This window comes from Protopterus annectens, chromosome 6.part0 (assembly GCF_019279795.1).
Source record: "Protopterus annectens isolate FY-2018-M chromosome 6.part0, PAN1.0, whole genome shotgun sequence".
Lineage (NCBI taxonomy): Eukaryota > Metazoa > Chordata > Ceratodontiformes > Protopteridae > Protopterus > Protopterus annectens.
Window position 1 is genome coordinate 513,124,978 of NC_056737.1, and position 6,000 is coordinate 513,130,977.

The 6,000-nt window shown below is 36.1% G+C and overlaps 1 protein-coding gene across 7 annotated transcripts in view; it reads right to left on the bottom strand.

Annotated features, from left to right (window-relative positions):
- The window catches only part of FAM110B (family with sequence similarity 110 member B), a 731,362-nt gene extending 725,664 nt beyond the window's left edge, over positions 1–5,698 (bottom strand). For all 7 annotated transcript variants that reach the window (XM_044074233.1, XM_044074229.1, XM_044074232.1 and 4 more), the window contains exon 1: positions 5,495–5,698. The gene's annotated coding sequence lies outside the window, so the exon portion shown is untranslated. The remainder of the gene's footprint in view (positions 1–5,494) is intronic.
- Between the last annotated feature and the right edge of the window lie 302 nt (positions 5,699–6,000).

Here is a 6,000-nt window from a genome sequence, read left to right on the forward strand (position 1 = left end):
TACAGATATATATATATATATATATATATATATATATATATATATATATATATATATATACTGCAGTAAACCACTATAAACATCCCATGGAAATATCTGGGAAGGCTCAGGGGGTTGCCCATCATCTTTCTGCTACAGTACCCATCAACCAACATTTTGATTTATGAATAACTGCATGTTTCTTATTTGCAAATCATTATGCATTATGCTTCTTTCATGCAAATTGCATTGTGTGACATCAAAACTCTTGCGACAGACTTACAGAGTGCAGCATTTGTTTTCAGTACTGAAAAATGTAAATGACATATGGGATATTCTCAGGAGTGTAATACTTGACTGTAATTGACTGCTTAAAAGTGAAGAGTGTTACATACTTAAGAAGCAGCAAGCAGTAATGCATTGAAAGGATTAATGGTAATTTATTTGGCCGGAACTTTTTGGGTGATGTCACTTACAAACAACTGATGCAATTAATTTTTAATACAAAGACTATTATTTTTCCAGTGTTGTTCTATGTGATAGATCACCACAGCTTTCCCCAACAGCAAAAACTCTGAAAAATGTTTCACTGAAAGCAATTTCAGTGAAACTCAGAGTAAAGCTTTTTTTGGAGATACTCCCTATGTGGGGGGACACCCCACACCCCTAAACTTAAATATACCTACCCCAAGGATGCAGATCAGTGAAGAAAAGGGAATGAAAGTACTTTAGGCAAAGCATTTTTGCTGAAATGTCTAAACTACTGAGAATTTATTGACACACTTTCTCTTCCATGTCTCTGCATAACACACAAAAGCTATGTATTTTTCTACAGGGGGTTTTCTTTTTTTTTGCCCCTGAATGGCTATCTTCAAGGAAACTCCCTCTGATCCAAGTAACTCATTCATTCCTCTTAAGGTGAGCCCTTTTTTTTTTTTTTTGCAGGACCCTAATAAAAGACTATCTCCCATTTGCCCTGAGGTCAGGGCAACAGTCTTTAGGTCAATTTGTTCTCTGCTGAGGCAACATTTAGATGGTTAGGCCATGCCATGGTCTGTTCAAGTTAAGATCTGCATAAAAACTCCTCCCCTCCTTGGATGGTGGGGTTAGTTAATGCTCCTAGGCCAGGAGAACTCATATTCTCTTACACTTGGGAACATCTCATTGATTTAGCAGTGGCCCAGTGAGCCTAGCAGCGACTCATTTGGCCTAGCTATTTTCCTCAATCCCCTCAGAGGGACGAGCTGACAACAGCTGCTCACTCCCAGCATTCCAGTGCCTGAATCCATCATTGAGCCTGGATTATCTAAGTTATAATCAGGGCTTTATCCTTCCATACTACATGCCTGATGTCCATGTGCATAAGAACAATCTGGGAATGCATGATGCAGTAATCGAGGCAGTAAAATTTGCATTCATTTCTTAATGTTGCTGCTTCTATCAGTTAACAAATACAGTTTAACTAGCAGTCTCAATTCATTCTGATTTATGAACAAAGGTATGAAAAATTACAAAATGTGATCTTTTCTCCTGAGAAGTGTGTTACCAAACTAGCCATATGCTTACATTAGAGAAATTTATTATTGTGGACACAGACTGCTATTATGTAATGTACACAGAAGAACAATGAACAATGGTACAGTTTACTAAAATAACATTGACTGTTTTTATTTTATATTGCCATTGTTAAATCTTATTAGATTGCTACTGTTCTTTCTACATTTTTGTGATATTGCTTTAATTGTTTTATCATTTAATGTTTATTGTTTATGGTTGATAGTTTTGTTGTTTTATAGTGCTTATGGAGTTTTCTCCCCAAGACTCTATAGAAAAGGGTCTCTAAGCATATTCATACTATTCCCACTCAACAGAAGTAAGTAAATGAATAAACACAAACAAGGATAATAGTTATTCTCATTTAAGTTATCAATACTACGTACTGAGGAGTTAACAAGTTTGTTGCGGAGCATGTATTACTGCTACACAGGGATTTATAATGTGGCAAGAGTTCAGAACTCTCTCTCTCTGTCTGTATACATACCTACACACACTCGCACACCCACTTTTTTTTTTTTTGCAATAACAGATCTAATTACTTTTTTCCATATGGACATGCACAGAGTAGACATGCTGTAGTGTCTAGGGTCTATATTAGAACACTGAACATTCAAAATGTCGAGTGTTCTAATATCGAACCCTACCAATCGAAAATACCAAACATCGAATGTTCAGAACAGTGAATTTTTTCCTAGGGAAAAAATTTGCTGTTCCAAAACACATACACACAACACAAGCACACCAAACAAACAGCAATCCACACACATACACCTAAAATCTTACACCTAACCCTACACTAAACTATACACACACCACTAACTATCCACTTACCTTAACCCAAACCCTAACCTTAAGGTCCGTCACTATCGCACACTCACCTCACCCGCACCCTAACCCTAACTCACCTAACCCGCCCTGACCCTCATGTCCACACATTCACACACATAGCTAACCCGCACTCAATCGCACACTTACCTGAACCCAACCCGTAACTTTCCAACAGAGCACTGAAAATACCGAAGCAACACAAACAGACAACCGAATTCTTTCCCTAGGAAAGAATTAGGTTTTCTGCTTCTTCGATATTTTCAGCGTTCGCTGAAAATGGGTCAATATTAGAACACTCAACATTTTAAATGTTTGGTGTTCTAATATAGACCCTAGTGTCTATATTTGGGATAATAAATAAGATACAGATAAAGAACAAAGACAGAAGTATGTACTGAGACAGAGTGTTTTGTTATACTTGCTAAGGTGCGTATAAAAATGTCTCTGTATCTGCATGCTACTAAATTTGTTTAGCTCCATCATTTTAGATTTCCTCCTTGGCTGACATGATTTACATTCCAAAATGTTTCGTGATAACCTGGTATCTAAATGCAGAGTGCAAGATTAAAAAAAAAAAAAATGAAAACAATATTTCCTCCTCGACTCTTGCATTTGTATATATCTCAGAGAAGGTCTGGAGAACTTTGTTATGAAATGTCATATGTAAGAACCTTTCCATAGAGCTGATCCTTTTTAACTGACAAACTATTAATCTGTTACTAAGACATTGTTACACCGATCATACTAAGACTGTTCTTTCTTATGTGACACATCCCATAATGAAAGCAAGATTCCTAACTGTCAAAAGATGAATCGTGACTTTATTACATTATTTTTGGCCAGCTAAAAAATCCTGCCCTGTTATACTTAATATGGATTTGCATTCCCATTTGTAACTTCTGAGTCTCATTAATCGGATTAGTTTCCTTGAATGACAATTAAAACCCATAAAAGAAGCCCTGCTTATTTTTCTAAACAGATAGTTACAAAACAGTCCCAAAAATAAAATGCATAATAAGCAATACAATATGCTGATGTCTTTAACCTGTTTTTTTAATCACTTTTTAGAAAGCACTTTGGCCAAAACAGGAAATTTCATCTACAGCCATACATTTCATGATAAGCAACTTATACCGTATATTTCATGCATGTTTAGTTTCTGCAAACATTTACAGAGCTCATCTGAATTTCATTAGACTTAACGGGAAAACAGACTGACTAGAAAACAATTTCTGCTGATTCTATTAAATGATTACATTTTCAAACTGTTAACACTGGAATGTCTTGTAAAAATTCCTTCACAAGAGTAGATCAATACATACAGCGGATCTCAACATTGCAGCATAGTAAAAATGTTTTAATTAACTCTTCAAGTTTCCTAAAAAGATAAAATGTCATATTTGTAACTTTTAATGGCATGCATTGGTTCAGGGGAAATCACTCAGCATTTCCCCTTTAAAAGGGGCTTCAATCTTCCTAGGAAAAATGAAAAAAAAAAAAAAAACATATCTTCTGGTCAGCTTGTTACTTTGCACAGTCAAAACATCTACCTGTACAGCAACATTACACTGAGAACACACTGCATTCATTACAGTAATGAAAAGGGACAGGAATCCCCCGAGAAATTGCTGCTTAGAAGTCACAGAGCACAATTTACTTCCCCTTTACTTTTATTTCTTTGTTCTAACAGCTATTGCATTCTTTGTTTTATGCTGGCCTTCTGGCTCTAACAGCAAAGCTGCTAATTGTAATGCTTCTAAAAAAATAGAAAGAAAAAATCTGTCTGGTTGAAATTAGATTTTGTATATAAACACTTTTCCCAAGCAGTCTGTTGATCTCAGACGCATGATGGCAGGCAGCCAGTTATAAAGCTCCCGGCTGAAAAAAAAAGAACTGGAACCTCCCAGTGCTCTGCAGACCAGCAAAGACCAAACTAAGGACTTCAGGAGGTTTCAGCAGCTGAGCTGTATAGACACCTTTTACATTTATAATGAAGTAGATAAAGGAAAATCAAACATTGTGTTCTATTTAGCTACAGCCCAACCCCCAAGCAAAAAAAGCATGAAGGAAAAGTACATTACATCTATCCTGCCCTTGCAACAATCCCTCATTTTGGATGCATAGAACTGGCAATAAAAAATGACTCATAGTTTTCATTAAAAACAGATCACTGGTTACCAAAAAAATCCTTCCAAAACATTCTTGTTAAACATTGTTGTGTCTTATTAATATAAAACAAATTTAATGCATTAAGCTGTGCATCCTTGCTAGTTCAGAACAATAAAGATGAACTCTACATTTTAAACTCTTACATACAACATTAAAAACATATAGTATACTGCAGATAGACACTGCAGTTGTTAACTTTTTTTATTTTCTTTGCCACAACCTGTAGCCACAAAGAAGAAAAGGCTTTGGGCCAAGTACAAGTGCCCTAAGGGAACACTGTATGACTTTGATAAAAAAAGGATTTGTTGAACTATCATGTAAAAGAGACAAATAAAAGGAAATTCAGCAGTGAAACAAGAGTCTACCAAAACACCCAATTCTGTAAACATCTTTCATAGAAAATCGGTGAATCTGGGTAATGTGAAGCACTATAAAAACAAGTGACCTAATACTACACAAACAGCCTGTCTATGAGCACATTCAGCTAAAGGTTTATATGCACAGCCTATACAGCTTTTTTATTCTAAAAACGCTGACAATTAAGTCAAGACTAAGGAAATGTACCAGAATAACACCAGCAAATACTGCTAATTTCCTTTCATAATGATCTGAAGCAGTATCCCTTACTTCTAGCAGCTTTTAGAAAACTCAAAGCAAAGGCAATCCTAAACACATAATTAATAGCTCCCTATTATATGAAAGCCGAAGACAATTATGCAGCAATAAACAAACATAAAGGTTATGACACCTGATGGCTGTTTACAGACAGACTCCAAGGCAGGATATGCATCTGCATTTAAGATTAACCTCAAGTCCATTCACTTGTTAAAATCAAGCAGCACATCCCTCTGCAATACAAATACTGAAAGCAAGACAGATTAATTCAGATGACATGATCAGCAGCATTCATTTCATGCATGACTACATTTTATGGAAAAAATAATGATCAGAAAGGAATTACCACAAATTGCTCCTTCTTTGACCTCTGCTACAAGCACCAAAACATAAAATCCACTGTTGGAAATCCTAGTTTTTTTTCTTCCTACAGCAATTCTCTTGCTCTTTTTTGGGTAGGGGGTTGCTACATCTTGTAGACACTGAATACCTCCACCGCTTGAAGAACGTTATGTCTCACTGTCTCCTTCTCTTATTTCACAAGTGCAGCATAAAGATTACTGTGGAAACATATCGAATTGTCATGCAGTGACGTCTGCAGCCAATGAAAGAAAGGCACATGCTGTAGGCTGCACATGCTCTGTGCAGCTCTGTTACTGTCCCCACTACTTAGCAGGCTGCTAATCTAATTATAGACTTAAACCAGCACTGTTGTAGTGGAATGGGGCACATCAGCAAATTAAATTTTTTATAAAGTACAGCTTCTAGACAAAACATTCAGAATGTACTTATCAAAGCATTGTTGTAATGGGCTAACAGGTTACCCTGCATGAATTCCTGCTGTACTAATGA